The sequence below is a fragment of the Panthera tigris genome, chromosome D1, assembly GCF_018350195.1.
Source record: "Panthera tigris isolate Pti1 chromosome D1, P.tigris_Pti1_mat1.1, whole genome shotgun sequence".
NCBI classification, from domain to species: domain Eukaryota; kingdom Metazoa; phylum Chordata; class Mammalia; order Carnivora; family Felidae; genus Panthera; species Panthera tigris.
In genome coordinates, this window is record NC_056669.1 from 69,991,795 (window position 1) to 70,016,318 (window position 24,524).

Consider the following 24,524-nt stretch of genomic DNA (forward strand, 5'->3'; position numbering starts at 1 on the left):
GAGCCCAAATGTCCATCGATGGATGAATGGATAAAGAAGATGTGGTATGTATGTATGTGTGTGTGTGTGTGTATACATATATATACATGTTTGTATATGTACATGTATGTATATGTATGTATATATACATACACATACACACACAATGGAGTATTACTCAGCAATCAAAAAGAATGAAATCTTGCCATTTGCAACTACGTGGATGGAACTAGAGGGTATTATGCTAAGTGAAATTAGAGAAAGACAAAAATCAGATGACTTCACTCATCTGAGGACTTTAAGAGACAAAACAGATGAACCTAAGGGAAGGAAAACAAAAATAATATAAAAACAGGGAGGGGGGCAAAACAGAAGAGACTCATGAATATGGAGAACAAACTGAGGGTTACTGGAGGGGTTGTGGGGGCTAAATGGGTAAGTGGCATTAAGGAATCTACTCCTGAAATCATTGTTGCACTATACGCTAATTTGGATGTAAATTTAAAAAAAATAAAAATTAAATTAAAAAAATAATAATACTGGGGATGTAACATACAACATAATGACTATAGCTAACAGCATAGTTATGGTATATATTTAATGTTGCCAGGAGTTCTCATAAGAAAGAATAAAACTTTTCTGTAAAAAAAAAAAAAAAAAAGAAAGAAAAAGAAAGAAAGAATGACATGGGCATAGGAATAGGCAAAAAGACTAACAGAACATAATAGACGGCCCCAAAAAATCCATACTATATAAGATTATCTGACATATAAAGAAGCAGAAGAGCAGATCATAGGAGAAGGTGCTGGAACACTGCGTAGGGATGGGGAAGAGTGGGACAGGGAGGCAGGAATTCTAAAGGACCCATAAATCTATAAACGAAGCATGCATTATCCTTAGAACCCCTCTAGAAAAGTCTCACAAATTCCTATTTTCTACATATATTTAGATGTTATTCTATCTGAAAAAATATATAGTGCTTTACCTGGAACAGTAACGGTTAATGATGTAAGTGCTTACTATATATTAGCTATTATCACGTCTGAGCCCTCAAACTCACCTTACTGGGAAGCCTTGCTTTAACCACCTCCTAGCTTTGTAACCCTGGAGAGGTTATTTGATGAGCTTCATTTCACTCATCTACAAAATGAGCTTACACAAATACCTGACAACAGACTGGTGGAGTTTGGTTTTTGTTTTGTTTTTTTTAATCCTTTTAGGTTTTTTATTTTAGAATGCCAGTTTACAGATTTCAGAGTTTACAGTTAGTTACTAGCTTTCAGAATTGATAGTTAAGAACTTGCATTTTCAAATCCAAGAATATAGTGTGTTTTTCTATTTCTTTAGGTCTTCTTTGTGAACCACAGTAGCATTTTTAGGTTTCTTGATAAAAATGTTACACATTTTTTTGGTGTGTAAAAGAACTTTTTGCTGTCGTACAAGGGGCCTCTTCTTCCATTCTATCTTCTATTTGGTTTGTAAAATGGCAATTTTTTACACGGAATACTACTGTGCCATACAGAACGGAGTAGTGATTGGAGCAGCAGCAGCAACTGATCCCATTTTGAGGGAGGATGGAGTTTAGTATCTCAGTAGACTTTTCTCCATGTACTTACACAAATTTAAGACTTTCTGTCTGGGAATATTATAGAAAAGCATACAGCAAAACATTAACACATTAGAACCTCTACAACATAATTTGGTTTTCCTTCCTCGAACAGCACTAAACATGACCTGATTATCCCATGGCATGGAACCCAAAGATAGTATAGTAAAGGCTTCAGAAGAATATGTACAAATCTGAAGATCTCAGGGCATATACCTAATGCTTTATTTTTCACCAGATGAGAAACAGTGACAGCTTAACACTACAACCATATGTTATATAGCTTCTAAAATGCTGCTATTATATAATTTTTAGCATTTTGTATACTGAACTTTCTGTGCCAGGAAGTGTGCCATTGTTAACTATTTTACAGATGCTTAAATTTTATTTAAATTATCAAGTTTCACTGATTCTGAAATTTGTTTAGTAAGACTTTTGAAAGCTAAGCAATGATTAAAAAAAATAATAAGGGGTAAAAGTTCTATATCTTTACTCCCATTCACATAACAAAATCAGGAGTTCCAATTCAATTTAAGACATAGTTTCCAGTAAGAGTAAAATGTGTGAACTTCCTATGTTTAGCACACACTGGCTGCCCCCCAGAACTGCCCCTTCTGTACCTCATTTGTAGTTTACCACAGCTACCCTCATCTGAACTTCAGATTACAACTCGAGCCCTGAATTTCAGTTCCATACCCTCTGAGCACTCAAGCCCTTGCTTTGTTAGTATATTACTTTGAACTTCTAATTGTTATGTTGTTCCACAGAAAGCATGCGTCATTATTTCTCTTGTATTGGGGGGAGGAGAAGGGGGCCTCTCTCCCTCAGTATTTTTTTTTATTTAAAAAAAAATATTTTTTTTAACATTTATTTATTTTTGAGACAGAGAGCATGAACAGAGGAGGGTCTGACAAAGAGGGAGACACAGAATCTGAAACAGGCTCCAGGCTCTGAGCTGTCAGCACAGAGCCCGATGCGGGGCTTGAACTCACGGACCGCTAGATCATGACCTGAGCCGAAGTCGGACGCTTAACCGACTGAGCCACCCAGGCGCCCCTCTCCCTCAGTATTTTGTTCCTTCTCTTCACAGTCCTTGGCACTAAAGTGCTCAGTGGATACTACTGCCTGACATCCAGTCCTATCTAAGTACTAAGTACTTAGAAACTAAGTACTACACTATTATGGGATCCCAGGCATTTGAAAAAATACTGTAACATGCACTACCCAGATTTATGTTTAGCCTTTAGCAGTGAAGGCAAACTGCAAACATAAAATTCATTTAAAAAAAAAGTCTGTCCCCTACTGGGGGTGGGAGGGTGGGGACATAGAGCAACCAAGCAGTTGAAATTCATGTCATATCTTACATAATTTAAATGTTAAGCAGAGAAAGCAAACATTGCAAATCTATTTAAAGTATGATTTGGCTTTTTAGCTCAGCTGTGGCAAACTAGGCATTCATTTGTTAAAGAAAAAAAACAACTCAGATAAAGCAGAAATAGCACAAACCAATTAATACAAATTAAATCAAAACAACAGTGGTGTTTTAAGACATACTATGCATGCATGAGTTTCATTATACAAGATGTTATAGTTAAAATACCACTAAGTGTACTCAAAATGATATGTAAAAATAAAAATAGCTGAACAAAGGGTGGTCAAACCTCAAAACAAGTGCTATAACCACCACCCAAAAATGCAAAATAGAGGAAGTGGTCTTTTTCAGAGTTTAAGAGGGAAAGAAATTCTCATTCTATCTAACTTTATTCCACTGGGGAAGGGAGTCCCACGGAGGAAAATCAGTTTCATGCTCTTCCTGTGTGTTAAAAGAACAAATACTTTGTCGTTACTAACACGAAAAAAGGCAAGCAGTATTGTGTTAGTGTCAGAAACATTTTTATCAGTACTTGCAAAACTGACTTTTAATTTGCAGAAACTGCAAAAACAGTCTGCAATAGTTTGCATGTACACACACACACACACACTCACTCACTCTCTCTCTCTCTCTCTCTCACTCTCTGTCTCCCTAAAAGAAGCACAGAAGGCTTACTCCAAGAGAATAACCAATTATCCTATCAATTTTCACTTGATTTCATTTGAAAGTCATCAGTTACCACTGCTACTAGAATTATGACAACATGAATTCATGCAGTAAAACCCAAACAATATAAATTCTCCCCTACTTAACCAATCTCTAAATGCTTTAGGGAAAGAGAAAATGTGCACTACCTACTTCACCTCCCAACCAGCTCTTCATAGATTTGCACACATTCTTGCCCACAGCCACAACTCATGAGGAGAAAAAACACTCATGGATGAAAAGGTGACTTACTCCCCACCCACACTACAGGTAATGAAGATAAATGCTGCTCCTTAAAAGTCACTGCAAAATAAAGACACTATAAAACACAGGTCAAACATGAGAAAGTATGGAGGGAAAAATACAAAGAGGCCAAACCAGTAATCGTGATCAAGTAGCTTTAGTAGAAAAAAAGAAGCTCAACAGGATTTCTTTTTATTTTTTTTAAGGTTCATTTATTTGGGGAGGAGGGAGTGGGAGAGGGGCGGAGAGAGAGAGAATTCTGAGCAGGCTCCACATTGTCAGTGCAGAGCCCGACACAGGGCTTGACCCCACAAACTAAGAGATGACCAGAGCCGGTATTAAGTCCTACACTTAACTGACTGAGCCACCCAGGCACCCCAGGATTTTTTTTTTTTTTTTTACTAAGCAATATTTTAAGATATATACATAAATATTTTTTTTGGTTTCTTTCCTGAGAATGATTTTTCTTTTATTTTTACTTTTTACTTTTATTTTTTATTTTTTAAAATTTACATCCATATTAGTTAGCATATAGTGAAACAATGATTTCAGGAGTAGATTCCTTAGTGCCACTTACCCATTTAGCCCACCCCCTCTCCCACAACCCCTCCAGTAACCCTCAGTTTGTTCTCCATATTCATGAGTCTCTTCTGTTTTGCCCCCCTCCCTGTTTTTATATTATTTTTGTTTTCCTTCCCTTAGGTTCATCTGTTTTGTCTCTTAAAGTCCTCAGATGAGTGAAGTCAACTGATTTTTGTCTTTCTCTAATTTCACTTAGCATAATACCCTCCAGTTCCATCCACGTAGTTGCAAATGGCAGGATTTCATTCTTTTTGATTGCCGAGTAATACTCCATTGTATATGTATACCACATCTTCTTTATCCATTCATCCATCGATGGACATTTGCTCTCTTTCCATACTTTGGCTATGGTTGACAGTGCTGCTATAAACATGGGGGTGCATGTGTCCCTTCGAAACAGCATACCTGTATCTCTTGGATAAATACCTAGTAGTGCAATTGCTGGGTCGTAGGGTCCCAGGATTTCTTTTTAAATAAAATCTAACAATGTGGTGCTCAGAAGGCTAACAACAAAAGGGTGGGCAAAAAAATGCATCAAACTGAGTCCACAGAAGAAATCAAGTATGAAAACATCAATATTGAACATGGTAAAATTTATTTGGCAACAGCTACAGCCAGATTCTTAAATGCCATCATGAAATAATGGAATGATATTATTTAGGCAACAAAAAGTATGAATCGGTGCAAAAACTATTAGAACCACTGGAAGTTGAAAAAAATATTATGGCACATAGTCAAAAATATAGGACACAAAGCAGAGAAGATTCATGAAGATTCAATGTACATCAACCAAATTTTATCCTTTGAAGCAGAGGCAGATTTGCCACAAAATGAACGAAGATTGGGCCCTTCATTCACTCATGCCCTTCATTTACACGAATGACTTCTTTTCTCATTCTAAATAAATATCCATCCGTGTATATAATTCTGTAGCCTCTTTCTTAAAGGGGGAACGCCAAAACTACACAGGCTTTGGGCCCCTCAACATTTGAAAGATATCTTCTCTAATGTCCAAAAATTCCAGAATGCTAAAAATAGAATAACAGAGCAGAAATCAACCAAAATTTAAATTTCAAATATAAAATAATTTGAATGAGAAAAAAATTAAAATGAGATTTCTACAAATACCAAATGACTAATGCAATTTTCACAGGTGAAATCATAATTTTGAATGTTTATCAAAAGAAAAAAACAAAGCAATAAAATATAAAACTTTAAAAAAAATGATTAAAACCAAAGGAAAACAGAACATAATAAAAAATAAAAACAAAGATCTATCAATTGATAGCACTGACAATTCAAGAACTAATACTTTGGGATGGGGGTGGAGACCATTCTAGAAAATCTAAATGAGTACCACTGGGCAGGAATAGCTTAGTCATCTTGGATTCCGTGAAAAAGAGGCAGTATGTTAGCATTTGGTAGCACTCAAAAAAACATATCCAGAAAATACATATATTCAAGGGAAAGAGGCTGTAACAAAAATAAGATAAAGATACTCTTCTACACAGACCTATAATAGAATTAAAAAGCTTCATTATGGTAATATTTTCACAAAATTTAAAAAAGAAAAAAAAAATTACACACAAAGCTGTTATCTCAAAAAGGAGAGAAGTGAATTAACAGAAGATAAAACAGACAAAATTCTCTAAGAACTAGGAACAAAATGAGTATCTGGAATAATGACCATAGTGATAAGCCCAGATTTTTAAAATGCACAATTTAAAACTCTTGATGCATGTGAAGATGAATATGTCATCCCATTCATCCTACAAGACAAATATGATCTTGATCACAGCCTTTATATACCCAGAAAAGGGAAATAAACACCCATACGATACAATTAAAGTAAACCAGAAACTGACCAGGTAAAATGATAGTATATAAAATTCTTCAGTGTACTAATATACCCTAATCAAGTGATGTATATCCTAGATATTTCTTACCAATTCAACATCAAGGGATACGACTAATAATGGTCTAACAATAACAAATGCCAAAGAGCATCTGATAAAATTACACTGCTAATAGTAACATTAATAAAAACCCTCATAGGATACTTAATCCAAAAAATCTGTGAAATTTTTTATATGATGTAGAGAAATAAAATCAGAAGCAAAACAAGGACATCTACTACCACGTTTATTTTGATTTTAACTATTTTGTTATTTTTAAAGTTTAAAAGTTCTGGCCAATGGAGTAAAACTATAGATATAGGATGTAAATATTAAAAGGGAAGAAATATGTATAGAGACAGATGTTATGAACTTATGGTGATCATTTCCCAGTATATGTAAACATTGAATTGTTATGCTGTACATTTGAAACTAGTATATCTCCATTATATGTCAACAAATAACATTATGTAATAATAATATAGTATATAATATATATCACATTATATATAATAGAAACAAACAACAAGGCAAGGAGAAAATATTTACAATACATATAGCTGACAAAGGACTTGTATTTCAAATTTATTTTTTTTTAAACGTTTATTCATCTTTGAGAGACAGAGCATGAGCGGGGAAGGGGCAGAGTGAGGGAAACACAGAATCTGAAGCAGTCTCCAGGCTCTGAGCTGTCAGCACAGAGCCCGACATGGGGCTCGAACTCATGAACCGAGAGATCATGGCCTGAGCCGAAGTCGGCCGCTCAACCGACTTAGCCACCCAGGCGCCCCCCCCCTTTTTTTTTTTAAACGAAGGACTTAATTTCAAATGGAAGAAGCCTTGCAGCTCAGTTACACCAACAACCCAATTTTTTAAAAAGACAAAGAATTTTAAAAGACAAATGGGATGTACATAAAAAGATGTTCAGCGTCACCAGAGAAAAGCAAATTAACACCACAGTGAGATGCCACTACATATCCAGCAGACTGGCTAAAATATGCTGGTAAGAACCCAGAATGACTGGAATTTCCATACATCTTTGGTGGGAATAGAAACTGGTACAACCTTTTCACAAGAAACTGTGAAACGACATTCCAAAGTTAATGACTTTATGACCTTACCATATGACCTAATCATCTACAACTTGGGTTTTGTTGTTTTTTTTTTTTTTAAGTTTTATTTATATGAGGGGGTGGGGACAGCAAATGAAGGGCAGAGAGGGAGAGAGAATCCCAAGCAGGCTCCACACTGTCAGTGCTGAGCCCGATATGGGGCTCAAACTCATGAACCCATGAGATCATGACCTGAGCTGAAATCAAGAGTCAGAGGCTTAACTGACTGAGCCACCCAGGTACCCCTCCACAACTTGGTTTTAATCCAAGAGAAATGAAAATATAAATCCATATAGTAACATATAGTATATGAATGTTCAGTGCAGCTTCATTCATGGTTCCTAAGAACTGGTAACAACCCAAATGCTCCATCAAAGAGTAAATAAATTATGGTATATCCATAGTATGGAACACTACCAAGCAACAAATAGGAACAAACTACCAAAATAAGCAAGATCATGGATGAATCCCAAAAATATGCAAAGCAAAAACATACCAGACAAAAAAAGAGTATGTTCTTTATAATTACAGGATATAAAGTCCAAATCAGGCAAAATTAAATTATACTAATTAAAGTCAATATAGTGGTTACCTTTGGAGGTTACTAATTGGAAATAGACACAAGGGACTTTCTTGGGGTGATGGAGTATTCTTTATCTTGCTTGTGATCATGGCTACATAGTTTTGACACAAAAATTTGTCGAAACTCAACTAGTACACTGAATATGGTTGCATTTTATCATGTGGTTACGACTAGAGAATGAAAATGTGGGAAGTAATGGAATGGATAAGCAGGCATAGTAGGGAACTTTTACTTTTATTTTACATGCCGTTGTATTGCTTTCATCTTTGCATATGATATGGTAAAAAAAAAAATCTTATTTTTAATGAAATCTTCACTAATGTTTCACTTAGGGTTTTTTTGTTTGTTTGTTCGTTTGTTTTGAGAGTAAATGAGCAGGGGAGGAGCAGAGGAAGAGGGGAAGAGAGAGAATCACAAGCAGGCTCCAAGCCCAGCACAGAGCCCAACTGGGGACTCGATCTCACGAACCGTGAGATCATGATCCGAGCTGAAATCAAGGGTTGGACACTTAACTGACTGAGCCACCCAGGTGCCCCTCACTTAGTTTTTCAGTTTTTAAAAAATCACACATACATTATCATTGGAGCAAAAGAGAAACCAAGACATAAATCTCTTATAAAAGACAGAAGAAAATTTGGTCACAGAAAAATAAAGACATGCAAGTCAGATTTTAAGAAAGATGTTTTCCTAAGGTTTAAGTAATAAAATAAATCTTGAGTTTAGTCTATTCTGTGTTTACCACATAATGGAGAAACTAACTGAAGTAAAAGATATACAGAGGCTTTTTGTATCAATTAGCAAATTTATTTACAACTTTATAATTATAAAATAATGACCACTGTAGAAAACGTCTAACAGTATAAAGAAAACAACTCCGGATTTGGATCTCTTTCTTCCTGTTATTTTTTCTTTTATTTTAAGGAAGAAAATCAGGACAAAACTTATACCATTTTATATTTTTTCTCTGTGTAAATGATAGCATGAAAACTTCCTGTTTCATCATGTACACTCCCAAAACCATTTTTCACAGACTGCATTGATCTGCCTTATGTCCACTGGAAGAATGAACTAGATTTTAACCATTGGCCTATTTAGGACAATTAGAGCATGTCACCATTATAAATCATATCACAATAAATCTTTGTAAAACAATCTTTATGGTTCTTATTCATTTCCTTAGTAAAAATCCCTGGAGGTATACTTCTCAAGTCAAAGGATAAGGCTAGACTATCGATAAAGTACAAGCTGTACTCTAGAAAGCTACTGGTCACCAACTGTATTCCCTTAAGAGTGCACTCAGCAGCACTGAAGTTTTTAAAATTCTTTTTCCCTATTATAGGATATATTGTAAGTGCAGTGAAGAAAATCCAGACACAGAAAAAAAAAGAAACCAAAAATAAAAATCATCCAGAAATGTTTACTCTTAAGTCCTTGTTTCCCTGTGCATATGTAATTAAACTTGTATTGTACTGTATATGGTTTTATAATCTACTTTCCTCCCCTACTTAATGAGCATCTCCTCCTTGCCAAGGTGTCTCAAAATTAATTTTAATAACACTAGCCATTACTCAATCCATCTTTATCACTGACCACATAAACCATTTCCAAAATGTTGAAAGTAACATTGTTACAAAATGTATCTAAATCTTCTACCATTCTACTAGTAAATTACTTCTACTAGTAAATTACTATATCGGGAAAATCTCCTTGAAATATAGCCACACTGGATCATAGTATATGAAATTTAAGGCTTAATTCAGCTTTTACTTTTAAGATTCCAGGAGCAGTGTAAGAGAGTATCCTTATCCCCATATCTTTACCTACAATAGGTAACCTTTCATTGATCTTTGTCAATGGGTAATTTAAAAATGGCTTATTTAGCACCCCCCTTTTTTTGCTACTCAGAGATAATTTAAAACATTTACTATATTTTGGTTCTTAATTGCTCATCATATTGCCATTTTTTTTCTTTTAGCATATAAGAACTGTTGTATCATCAGCATATTTTTTTAAAATATATTCAATTCTGGCATGCCTCTAACGTAAACTATTAAATTACTAATTTGGGTAAAAATTTCTTGAAAAACATTTATGTACGTCTAGATTATTTTCCCTATTTCTGAGACTCCCATCAAGCTTTGTCTTGTTTCTGTCCTTTCCACCCTTTCAGGAGGAAAAATATATATATACATATCACTGTCCTCAACTTTTGATGCTTCGTTTGTGCTCTAGATTCAATCTTCCACTTTATCAAAGGTCCTTGCCATCAACAGTACCTTCCTTCTCTGGTGTATTTCCTATCATACTAGCTCTTCTTCAGCATGTAAGTAAGAATTTTTAATTTTAAAACACATGTACCCCGGGGCACCTGGGTGGCTCAGTCAGTTCATGATTTCACAGTTCAGTTCGTGAGTTCAAGCCCTGTATTGGGCTCACAGCTATCATTGCAGAGATCCCTTGGATCCTCTGTTCCCCTCTCTCTCTGCCCCTCTCCAGCTCACACTCTCTCAAAAAGAAACATTTTTTTTTAATTTGTAACAAAATTAATAAAACACATACACCTCAGTTTTTACCTTCCTTCTTTCTCCTCCATCGATATTTTTCTTAACCTCCCCATTCAGTGTAGTCTGACTTTTATTGCTATCATCCCACTAACACTGCCTTCTGTAACTTACTCATTGCCAATATTAGGATTTTCACCCTTCGATTACTTAACCAATCTAACATATGTGACTCTGCTCAATACTCAACATTTCCTGAAGTTCTCTTCTACTGGTTTCTGCAATACCTAACACGGTTTTTGTCTCTAGCTCTCCGGTGGGTTCTCTTGGGTCATTTTGTTCCTTTTCTTCTGCCTATCCTCTTTTAAACGGCAGCCTTCCAGAATTCCATCTTGAGCCATGTTGACCTCCTCCACATGGGTAAGCCTCACCTACACAAGCTACCCTCAACAATCATGTATTATTTTAAATTCCCCAATCTACCTCTTCTCCCAGATCACTTTCCTATGCTACTTTTCAAGTTATAAATAGGGATAACAAAGAGCTGCCCCTGAAACACCTCAAAAACAGGTACAGAGCTGAACTCCTTATAAAATCAAGTTGACTGGCATAATTACTAGCAATGTGAATCAAGAGGCATAAAAATAGTAATCCATTTTTAAGCTAATAACCTAAACTCACCCATCCCATTCACACCCCCACCAGCAAAGTCCCAGTAGGGAGCCTAGCATTCCCCTCTCAAGGCTATAAAGGCCCCATTAGGATGATGTTAGAGTATGTCAAGCAGGGAGCCAGGGCTTTCGTCCCTGCCAGTCAGTAATGAACTTCTCTCCCTGAACAGTTCCGATGGAGATTATGTGGGGAAGCCTGGACTTCCACCTAGGAGTAATATGTAATGTCCCCCCCCCCACCCACCCACCCAAGGTTTCCATGGAGGCTCAATCTCTACCTGGCAGTAATGAGGCAGCACCTCCACCTTCCTTTTCCTGCCAGAGTAGTATAAAAAAAAGTCAGCTAAAATAAATGGTTTGAGTAAGATCCAAAGACTCAGAACAAAGTATAAAAATGTATAAGATTTCAATTAGAAAATGCAAAAACTGTCATGATGAGCACTGGGTGTTGTACGGAAGTGATGAATCACTGAATTCTACTCCTGAAACCAATACTGCATTATGTATTAACTAGAATTTAAATAAAAATTTGGGGAAAAAAATCAAAATCCAGGAAGATCTCAAACAGAATGACAAAAATAACCAAAAGAACCAACATCAAGATGACAGAGATGTTAGAATCATCTGATGAAGACATTAAGGCAGACGGTCTTGATAAAATATTGAAGAATGTTTGGAATAAATGGGGGAAAAGTCTCAGAAATCAAGTCTCAACAAATATGCTTTAAAGAACCAAATGGGAACTTAACTGGGAAAAAAAACTGGAAAAAAAACAATAACCAGAAAAAAAGTTCAAAGAAAGGTCTAAACAGCAGAATGGAAGAAGAAATATTCAATGGACTGAAAGATAGAAAAACAGAAACTACCCAATCTGAAAAACTGAGAGCTTGGGGGGAAAAAATGGGGGGGTTGAACCTCACAGCCCCAAGGGACTATAACAAAAGATCTAATATTCACATTATTGGAATCCCGGAAAAGAGAGGACAGAGAGGGGCTGAGAAAATACTTGAAGAAATAATAGCTAAAAACTTCTCAATGTGGCAAGACAAAAACCTACAGTGAAGCAGCTGAGCAAATGCTATAAAGGAAAAAACACAAAGAAATCCATACCAAGACACATAATAATTAAACCTCTAAAAACTAAAGAAAAAGTCTTAAAAAGGCAGAGAAAACACCTTACCTACAGGGAGAAAAACAATTAGAATGTCTACAGATGGCTCATCAGAAACCATGGAGACCAGAAGTGACACAATTTTTTAGATGCTAACCAAAAAGGACTATCAACCCAGAATCCTATATCCAGAAAAAAAAGTTGCCCCCAGGAATGAAAATAAAGCAAATAAAAGTGACTATATCACCAGCAGACTTAACTCTAAAAGAATGGCGGAAGAGGTTGTCTAAACAGGAGGGAAACAAAGAAGGAATCTCGGGAAGGAAGGAAGGATGGATGAATGGATGGACATGGCAAAAATATGGATAAGTAGGACAGACTTGCCTTCTCTTCAGTTTTCTATAATACGCTTGTAAGTTGAAGAAAAATTATAATACTGTTTGATGTGTTCCAATATGTATGTAGAGGAAAGCCTGAAAATAATTATAAGCAGGAGAGAGGGAGTAAAGAGACATAAAGGGAAGTAGGTTTTTATACTTCACTCAAACTGGCAAAATGAAGGGGTGGACTGGGTGGTTTAGTCAGTTGAGCACCCAGGTCTTGGTTTTGCCTTGGGTCATGATCTCAGGGTTCTGGAGATCGAGCCCCACGTCATCAGGCTCTGCATTGAGGGCGTCATCGGGCTCTGCATTGCATTGGGATTCTCTCTTCTCTCTCTCTCTCTCTCTCTCTCTCTGTCTTTACCTCTCCTCCCCCTCTCCCACTCACAATCTCTCTTTCTCTCAAAATAAATAAACATTAAAAAAATAAAACTGGTAAAATGACAATACCAGTTGACTACAATAGTAGATGGAGATGGTAACAGCACTTGAGGGATTTTAGCTTTTTTGTGGGTGTTCTAGGTATAATAGGCTAAAATCCCACAGGTACTATTTTCCATCTCCATTATATTGATGAGGAAATTAAAGCTCCAAGTTGAGAAAATACACAGACAGTTGTTAAGTAGCAGATGAGACTCAATCCCATAGTTACCTGGCTCCAAATCCAGACTTCTTTTTCACTACATTAAAAAAGGGTTCTTCGAATTAAATCTTCATTCAAAAATGTGGGTGGTGGGGGCGGTAGAGGGGGTCCATTAACCTCTAACTGAAATTTAGCATTTAATTTCCTTCAATAAACCACTGTAGCAGTACCTGTGATGGTCACCAAAAAAAAAAAAAAAAAAAAAATCACAGATATTTCATGTAACAGTTATTGCAGGCAAATCAGGTTAGCATTTATACTCAACACCAGTTAAAAGGGAAAACTTTTGTTTTTGGTATTTCAATAACTAGACTTAAATGTAATTGGTTTCCTTTATAAACCTAGATACTTTATTTTATACACTCAAAAAACTGTATTCTGGGGGCGCCTGGGTGGCTCAGTCGGTTAAGTGTCCGACTTCAGCTCAGGTCACGATCTCGCGGTCCGTGAGTTCAAGCCCCGCGTCGGGCTCTGGGCTGATGGCTCAGAGCCTGGAGCCTGCTTCCAATTCTGTGTCTCCCCCTCTCTCTGACCCTCCCCCGTTCATGCTCTGTCTCTCTCGGTCTCAAAAATAAATAAACATTAAAAAAATTAAAAAAAAAAAAACAAACTGTATTCTGAGGAGTTCATACGTTTCACCAGACTGCCAAAAGAGTTCTTTGTACAAAAAAGGGTGAGGAACCCCTGCGTGTAGAACATTTCCCAAATTTTATTTCAAAAATCTTAATGGACCACAGCTTCCACTTGCCACTGGAATGGGCAGAACGGCTCTGTTTGAGGAGATGCCAAGGAAAGAAAACCTTTAAAGTCAAACTATGTCAAAAGCAAAACACTTTTTCAAGTTCTCAAAAAATCGATACCGTAAAAGTCTAGTCCTTAGATGACACTCAGAATCTATCAAAAAAAAATCACCAAGAAACCCCCAGCATACACCATGAATTCATATGTGGTAATCTCCAAAAAAAGGAGATAATTCAAACCTCTAAACTCAGGAACAAGGTCATTAATTCCACCTTCCCCAACCTTCCACCTTTTACCCACCCCAGCCCACCCACTTCCTCTTAAACTCACACTATAATCTATATAAATCTAAAGGTGCCCTTAAATCACGTTTTCAATCAATCTCTTTGTTGAGAATTAGCAACATTCCAGTATACATACTTTCACGAAGAACACAGAGTTCCTCTTCTCTCTCCCATCTTACCTCTCCAAAAAGCAAAAGTATCCAAATAAAGGCAAAACTTTTTAGATGAATAACCACCAAGTGCATTTTTTCTAATCCCATGATCATCCAAACTTGGAAATAAGATTCCTTTCATTCACAAAGTCACCAAAAGGGTAACACATTTTAAAATAAATAAATAATCCTACCCGTACCCCTAAAAAAATTATCAACTCTTGATGAAACATGCCCTCAGCCCAAAAGTTATCCACTTTAGAAATGAGCAAAAATGTCGAGAGTATAGTGCAAAGCACTGGCCTAGTATATGGTACTCTAGATGTTCTTTTAATCCTTGGTCACACCTACCTAAAACCACATTATGCGAGCATTCATTTTGTGCATCTACAAATAGTATTAAGAAATTTGTGATGGGAAAAGTTAAAGGTATCACTTCTTCATACAGGAAATTTACGGCAAAATTAATCATCAGTTCCTGTAACCAAGATGAAATCAGAGGCAGTGCTTTGGAGAAAGCTACAATAACAGTATATAGTAATTTTAGAAGCAAATCAAAACACACTTATACACACACATCCACACAAAACAATTTTGCTCACAAGTTCAAATATGAACTTTTTGTTGTAATAAAAATTGTACTCAATTTTTATTTGCTGTTTGAACAGTCAGGGAAAAAAAATAAAAAGTTTCCCACCCTGAAGGAAAACCCCTAAAGAACACACTTGTGTCTTGTCAACCAAGTCGTGATACCTTGAACATCATATGAAAAGCTAAGAGTTTCCATTTGACTACATTGTTGTTCTTCATTAACCATAAAATAACTCGGAAAATGTTTTATGAAGAAAAAAATATTAAAAATATGTATGTATACCTACCTCCCAACTTAGGAAATAAAAAATTAGCAACAATTCTCGACCCTTATATGTCTCTCAAAAGTCATATTCTCCCATCTTCCTCATCCCCACCCCAAGAGGTGATCGATCCGTACTTAAATCTGTTGTTTGTCATTCTCGTGCATGATCTATCCATACAGTGAATACCTCAGCTTTCTTAAGCTGCATTTTAGAGAGGATGCCATTACAAACCTTAGTCCCTCCACTAGCTTCCAACAGTGCCCTCTTCATCAACAGCTCTAGTAGAAACCCATCAAGTCATCAAGTGTGCTTCTGAGGAAATCTCATTCACTGATCCCACCCCTATTCAGTGCTCCCTCCAGATCCATACTGGTAACAGGTAGCAGAATTTCATCCATTAAATGAGATTATATCACTCCTTTCAGTTCCCCTCTAGTAAGTGTTGGCATTTTTTTTAAATGTTTATTTATTTTTGAGAAAGAAAGCGAGAGAGAGAGAGAGAGAGAGAGAGAGAGCGCGCGCACAAGTGGGGGAGGGAGGGAGAAAGGGGGACAGAGGATCCAAAGTGGGCTCTGTGCCCCCCAACAGCAGCAAGCCCTATGCAGGGCTCCAACTCACGAATTGTGAGATCATGACCCAAGCTGAAGTCAGATGCTCCACCAACTTAGCCACCCAGGTGCCCCAGTGTTGGGGGTTTTATTCCAATATAACATTCATAGGCTGTAGTAAGACGATTATTGTATTTTAGGAGTTGGGAAACCCAATCTCAGCTTCCCTGCTTACTTGGTATAGGACCGTGGGCAAACAGCTGCTTCCCAAGCCCCCATCTCCTCTTCTACAAGATGGAAATAACAATGACCATGATCACCACCTTGCAATCATAAAGGGTTATTGCTGGTATTAAAAGGAAACCATATACACAAAAGTTCCCTGAATGCTCAAGTGCAAAACATCATAAAAGGTAAGTTCTAGTTAGTATAAAAATTCTTTTTTTTTAATTTTTTTAATGTTTTTTATTTATTTTTGAGACAGAGAGAGAGAGACAGACCATGAGCAGGGGAGGGGCAGAGAGAGAGGGAGACACAGAATTGGAAGCAGGCTCCAGGCTCTGAGCTGTCAGCACAGAGCCCGATGTGGGGCTCAAACTCACGAACTGTGAGATCATGACCTGAGCCGAAGTCGGATGCTCAACCGACTAAGCCATCCAGGCTCCCCAGTATAAAAATTCTTAAGAATTATTTTTAAAAAGTTAAGATGTGGCCAAGCAATTTTTGTAATTCATTAAATAACCTAATGCTTTTACTGCAGAATTTTAAAGTATTAACAACGCTAAAATAACAGGACTCTTCCAGTCTGTTTAAAATGAAATTGACTGCTACAACTAAATAATTTGCTCTAAACTCTACAATGAATCAAGATTCTTTTTATTCTTGTTTTGAGAGGACGAGAGAGCATGAGCTGGGGAGGGACAGAGAGAGAGAAAGAGAGAGAATCCCAAGCCAACTCCGACATGGGGCTTGAACTCACGATTCATGAGATCATAACCTAAGCCTCAATCAAGAGTGGCTGCTTAACCGACTGAGCCACCCAAGTGCCCCAAGATTCTCACTTCTTTAAAAACTATGATACAATGATTAGAAATTCTATGAAACCCTGCAAAAAAGTTATGCATAAACCATGTTTTTAAAGGTAATAAACACAACTAGACTGAATAGGGTTTTTTTCTTCTCTTCCTTTTTAAGCAATTTAGAAAACTCCACGGAATGACAGGATTTATTGATTGTGCAGGAATGAGTTCTCCACTCCATGAAAAAAGAAAACCACACTTTGTCTTCCAGGTTGGAAAGAGGAATTACCAATCCAAGTGTGAAGAATATCATGGCCCCAGTCAAAGATCAGTTCTATTATAAGCCAAAGCAGTGAGACATTTATATACTGCACAGGAAGTATGAAGACAACTTTTTAAAAATCTTAGGGAAAAAATGCCAAACAAGATAAAACAACCTAACTGGAAAGAAAACCACACACACACACATACACACACACACACAAACTCCTAAACTTATGTGCCATAGGACTGTAAAACCTAAAAGGACCTTAGAATATGATCTATTTCAGAACCTTCATTTTACAGATGAAGAAACCAAGGCCAACAAAATATAGATCCTTTCACCAAATAAAATGTGGTATAACTGGGGCTCTGCCCTTAAAAACCTGTGAGTACAATGCAAGCATTCTTTGAGGATAAAAACAAAACAAAACAAAACAAAACAAAAACTTGTCACAAAATGCAAATTAGAGACAGCGAGTATAAGAAAGAAGGAAACTAGGAAAGGAGGGAAAGAAAAAAGGACAAGAAGTTGAGCAATGAGAAAGAGACACAACCCTAAAAGCTCGAAAGTAGTTATTAACCTGGCCTCAGTATCTCTACCCACAAGATACTTATTACAAAGGGAACAGTCATCACTTTTCAGTGGTTAACAGAGTGGTCCAATTCTACACCAGTATTGGGAAAAATAGACATGTGCCTCCCTAATATAAGGTATGTACTGGAGGAAGACTCTTCTTTTGTGATAGTTCTGCCGAAACTACCTAATTTGCTTCTAATGATTAGAAAACATCAGACAACCCAAATTGTGGAATGTTTTACAAATAACTTTAAGACTAAAAAGACATTGAAAATAAGTACAATGTCAATCCTGGATTGGATCCTAGACCAAAAAGATTTTCTTTTGCTATGCTATAGAAGACATTATTGGAACAACTAAGTTTCAATAATCTAAGTTAAAAGTATTACAACTTCCTGACTTTGGTAACTGTACTAAGATCATATTAAAGACTCTCTTTTTTGTTCTTCAGAACAGTAAAGGGACATTACTTCCACAACTTACTCTCAGAAAGTTCATCAAAAATATGTACAGGATTCAATGGAGGCACATGGGAGGGGCACCTACTCCAATCTGGATATTCTCTGGGGAAAGGCTTGCTGGAGATGAACCCTGAGTCACATCTAGAAAGATGACTAAGAATTAGTCAGATAAAACGGCATACTTGGTAAAGGACAGAGCTTCAGAAGAGTCATGGATGTGCATTTCACACAGATTGTGACTAAGCATGATCAGACTGTGCTTCTCCAGGAGCAATAGGCTGTGTGAGAGCAGGAATTTCAAACAGGATGGGCAGGCATCTGGAGGTTGCCAGGTCTGGGGAGAGCAGAAGCCAGGGCAGCGTGTGCAGGAGTAATGGGACATAGATCACAAGGAAGCAGGGGAACAGAGAGGGAAGCAAGGCAATACTTTAAACAAAACCTCACTCACTATGCAATCTCAGCTCTCCTAATTTCAACTAAATGGAAAATGTTTCATGAACTTAACTTTAAAAGAAGAAAAAAAGAAGAAAAGAAACACAACTGAGACAAAAACTTCATTATTAAGGTAACTCATTAAATAAAAAGTGGTTTTGGGGGGCAAGGTAGTATAGTGTGGCCCTTAGCACCTGTAAGGTGCTTTGTAATCAGAAAATAAAGGTTCAAGTCCCATCTGAGCCATTATTGTGGGATCCTGAGCATTTAACCACTGAGCCTCAGTCTCTATAGCTGTAAAAAAAGACATAATAAATCATAAAGATTAAATGAGGCAATACTGATAAAGTTTTTAGCATGACGTCTAATACACAGAATATGTTCAACATATATTAGTCATCATTGATTCAAAATATTCTTCATAGGTCCTTGTTCCTTATTAAATAGCAAAACAAACAGGTGCCTGGTTGGCTCAGTCAGTGGAGCATACAACCCTTGATCTTACAATTGTGAGTTCAAGCCCCACTTTGGGTGTAGAGATTACTTAAAAAATAAGATCTTTGGGGCGCCTGGGTGGCTCAATTGGTTAAGCGTCCTACTTCTGCACAGGTTATGATCTCACAGTCCGCGAGTTTGAGCCCCACATCGGGCTCTGTGCTGACAGCTCAGAGCCTGGAGCCTGCTTCTGATTCTGTGTCTCCCTCTCTCTCTGTCCCTCCCCCACTCATGCTCTGTCTCTGTGTGTGTCAAAAATAAACATTAAAAAAAAATAAGATCTTTAAGAAAAAAACTTGAAATCATTAGTATTGTAATTCAGTTACGACATAAGATAGTAAAATGAAGTCCAACCACTGTACCAAAAACACAAAGTAAAGTCTACCTATAAAAGTACTACACAAGCTTTATAAACCATATTATGGCTTTCCATCTTATAATTCTGTTGAAACTTATTAATACAAACTCAAGGTTCAAATAGGAAATTAGAAGATGCCAGTTTCATATCCAAATACCAACTATTTATTTGGGGACATTACGTTGGGTGCCCTTTTCAATGTTAACTACTTAACCTGTACAAACATTTCACAACTGCAACTTTAATTAACAACAAAAAATTATAAATATGACAAGGCTTATAAATCACTCATAATCCATTTTAGTGCCATTCTAAATAAGTAGCTATGGAGAGGAATAAAAGTGAAGAAAAGTCATTAAAGTAATTAGTAGGACCCATTTTAGGCAATAGAGTATAGAATATTACACGGGGTTCCACTTAAAAAAAAAAAAAAAAGGAATGTGGGGTATTTTGTGACAGGCCAGTAAGACAGCTGGAACAAAGCTGTTGGAGCAACAGCTGTGCACCATGTACTGTTCATCTAAAACCACAAACTAAAGTAACCCATGTCAGACAACTTCATTTGACTAATCAGCTCTGCCAATGGCTCCTTCCTGAAACTGTCTGCTACAAAGAAATCTAAGTAAATACGTAATTTGCAATTAAGAAAGGAGAAACAATAAACAAAATCAGTCTGTCTTTAAACATAAAATTAAAACCCAAGAATCACAATCTAACATTATAACAAAACTTTCCATACTATTTTAACACCTGCTAAAATTATGATCACCTATCAGACTTTCTAATGGTAAGAAAATAATCCCAAAACCCAACATTTGATGAAGTCTGAATTGCTGATACATAATCTCACCAATTCCTACTCCATTCTTAATGCTCAGCTAAATGTAAAGTGTCTGACCATATAACACTGCAGTGATACAAAGCTGTTAACATTAAGTAACTTGATAATTGAGAAGTAGCTAATTCAAACCAAGGTTTGGCATGGAAATTCCATGCCAATATGTGAAAATAATTCGGGTAGTACTCAAGCTATTGTAACCATTCATTTAAACATCTGCAAGTTAAATTATCATAGACCAAGTCCACTGTTTTATACTTTATCTGCATTTTTTTATTCCCAAAACCCATGAACCCTTCTCTAAACTTAAATTCACTCTCAGTTCGAACAAGATCCACATCTGTGTATGCTTGCACACATGCATACACACGCTTAAGGCGAATTTCCCCACCTTACTGACATACCTTAATTTCAAAGACAAAAGGGACAAAAATTACAAATTTCATAGTCACGCAACTTTTCCACAAGATTTCTAAAACTTAAATGTTATACCTATCACAAAACTTCCTTTGCAGTTTGACTCAACTATGTGCTTACTATTCTTTTCCTCTCAGCTAACAAATTGCTGACTGTTGTAATCTCAACCACATGTCATCATTTAACCAAAAACAAGGCATTAAAAGAAAACCCACCAGGAAACAAGACAAAAGTAATAAATCTTTTAAGACCTTACTCTCAGGCTGTTTTACATTTCCTGAGTCAGAATTTCCAGAAAGAAATTACAATAGGACTATCTTCTCTAAAGACTATTTTCAAAAAAAACTGAATGCTATGGATCAACTACTAAAACTTCTAACACAAGATTCATTCAAATGTACACGTTACTACGTTACTACGTATAGGTAATCTTTTAATTACAAAGAAACTCTGAAATCCAAAGTGAAAAACAGTTCGGTTCTTTGTCTTCTTTAGTAACCAGCAGCTATGGAACCAGAATAGACACAACTCATCTTTCTTAAGACCACTTTCTTTTCCCAACGATTTACTATTTCCTGTTCAAGACCTAATACTAACAATTAATAAATATTAACATATTTTGCTACATGATTACTTCTATGTAACAGAAGTATCCTTGGTCTATGACTCTCAAAATCTAAAGTATAAAATGTACAAACAAATACAACTAAGGGGCAGACATTCGGGCAAAATATTCCAAATCTATAAAATCCTTTACTGAAATACTTGTTTTACTTGTAAACATTCTCGTGTTTACAGGGCTTAAAATAACAGTGCCAAAGTGAATCAAACACAGAATGGTTATCTTGTCCAAAGCCACAGTCATATATAGGCTAAACCAAGATCTACATAAATGTCTTGACTCACAAAAAGGATTCTTTGCACTACCTCAAACTGTCTTTTCTCAGATAAGCAGCATGATTTTTTTCAGGTCTAGGAAATCTTTTTAAAAAAACAAAAACATGGCAGCTGTTGTGGTTAATGTCACAGACTACATATGACTATGACAAAAGCAACCACAAGGAATAAGTGTCACAGAAACAAACTCTACTTTTAAAATAATTTCTACATTTATACTCTCATTGCATGGTAAATAAAGCAATAAACTCAATTAAGCCTGCATAAATAAAAATTAAAAACAAAGAAAATATAAAAATAAAAAGGATAAAAATGTATTTATCTAGATTACTTCACAAATACATAATCAAATTACACAATAAATGTGAATGGGCTGAATTCCCTACCAAAAGACAAAGACCCTCAGATTTGACTTTTAAAGATCACATTAAATACTGTTCACAAAAGCTTACCACAAAATAACCAAAAAAGAAATGTAAAATATCAATGAAGTAAATGCATACAAACAGAAAGCAGAACGGCAATGTAATATCACAGGATGAAAATCAAGGTTAAACTCCACACGAGACTAATACTACTGAATTTTAATACAAAGATTCAAGCATAACATTTTATATGTAAAATTATGACATCAAAATAAAGCAAAATAAGACACTCAAGGAAACTTAAAACACAGTCTTCATGGGATATTTAATGAATGTATTTCAGAGTTTCACAGATTAAATAGGTAACAAAAAACAGAAGCTATAAAAGATCTGAATATAATCAGCAAATTCCATTATAATAGATTTGAACAAAACTTTGCACCTTAGAAGCTACAAATGAATACTCATTCTTCTCTTGTGTTCTTAAAATATTTACAAATATTAATAGTATTTGGCCACTAAAAATTCTTAATGTTCCAAAACACAGAGAATTTATAGGTCACATTCTTTGACCACAGCCTAACAAAGCTAGAAATCCACAGAAGGATCCACTCAACCCTTCCCCAAATGTGCATCTTAAAAATTAAGGAGACATCCAAACAAATGAAATTTATCTAAGAATACAAAGTACAAGATTTCATATCAAAGGAAGCAATGCAAAATCAGTCTTACAGTGCCTTTCCACAAGTCATTAAGGGCACTACAAACATCCTAGAAAACCTCTCACTACAATTTCTTTAAAATGCCATGTAAATTACCTAAAGTACTACTGTAAAAAGTAGATGGCAATCTCATTTAAAAAAAAAAAAAAGGAAAAAGAACAAAAAAGTTTATGAAATCATGAAAAGACATCTATACAATATCAAATAAGCACACTTCGGATCACATACATACACACACATGCTAAAGAAAGGACTTCTTTTGCTTCTAAGCCATTCCAATTTCTATACCTACAGCAAGAAAAACCTTTGCCTTGATCTTCATCTTACAGCATCTCACACTCACTGTCTCCCCAGCTTCTTCCATGTGCCTCAGTGCAGAAAGCTTAATCTTGAAGGGTAAATAAACCTGAAAACTATCCCTTTTAACCACCTCTAATTCTCCAAAATGAGAATTTTGGAGCCAAAACCCCAAATATGACTGAATTAACAGAATTTCACATTTGTTGAAATCCTGCTGATACTCCAAAAATTAAAGCCCCCTGGTATCAACCTGCCCTTCAGCATCAAAAAGATTGAGAATCCAAGGGCCCCACAGTAATTCTGAAGGATGGCCAGTTCTTTACCTCCAACACCAGGAATGGCTAAAAGCAACTCTTCATGGGATGATACATTTTTAAAAACATACTCTACTACACAGGGAAAAACGTCTCCCCCTGGAAGGAGTTATTTCCTTAAATAGCACCAAACTTTAGAAAATAGCAGTTTTGTGGCCTTAAGGAAAAAAAAAAAAAAAACAAAAAACAAAAAACAAAAAACATTACCACTGGTTAATATCAGACTGAGATATCAAGGGCATTAAATCAGTTTGAGACAGTAATTAGATTTCACATCCAGAAAACTACATCAATGATACAGAAGGCAATTTGGCAAATTTTCCTAGAATAAAGACTATCTTCTTTTTTGCTGATTAACTTAACACAGTATGGTATAATGATTGCAGAGAATCGATGCATAAATAATAAGTATTTCATGAGATGATTGAGAAAATGAATTCAAAAATGAAGAAAACCTTCCCAGACCTGAGATGAGAGGGTTTCATCATTTCCCAGGGAAACCTAGTGAACAGAGAAAAAGTTCTACCCATATCCTGATAAATGTTTCCATTTCCAGTGATAAGCAAAGGCTACAAGCATGCAAGCAGAATCCTGCAGGACAGAAATGGGAGGCCCACCAGCCAAATAAAGGTCAAGAATCAGAAAACAAAGATATACCCCCACTGTCATAGTACAAAAACGCTGGGGGGCCCAACAATTTTATGTCCAGCCAAATCATCACTTACCATGCAAAAGTAAATATAACCTTGGCTATCTTTACAGTAAAAATACTTGAAAGTATTCTCCAAATCACATTTCAAAATAAAGACTAGCTGTTGATAAAGACTACCTGTAAGCACTGACACCAGTGAGAATGACACAAATGGCAAATAAAAGCAATGACCCTTCATAGGAAAAAGATTAATACCATTACTATTTACTATTATAATAGCAAAACAGAATGTAAAAGACAAAAAACAATCTTTTAAAAACACTGCAACACACACTTGGTTGCTTTAAATAAGGACACTAAATTTATGAAAGATATGGGTGGAAATAGCAAACAAAACTTCTAACTTCCTCACTTCCCATAACTGGGAATAAAACAGTATTATTCTAAT

General features: G+C 36.0%; 1 protein-coding gene across 3 annotated transcripts in view; it reads right to left on the reverse strand.

Annotated features, from left to right (window-relative positions):
- The window catches only part of RRAS2 (RAS related 2), a 124,020-nt gene that overhangs the window by 42,038 nt on the left and 57,458 nt on the right, over positions 1–24,524 (reverse strand). The window contains exon 1 of one of the 3 annotated variants that reach the window (XM_042957501.1): positions 13,393–13,556. The exons of the other annotated variants lie outside the window; for them this stretch is intronic. The gene's annotated coding sequence lies outside the window, so the exon portion shown is untranslated. Of the gene's footprint in view, positions 1–13,392; positions 13,557–24,524 lie in introns of those variants that run through there. 3 annotated transcript variants of the gene reach the window in all.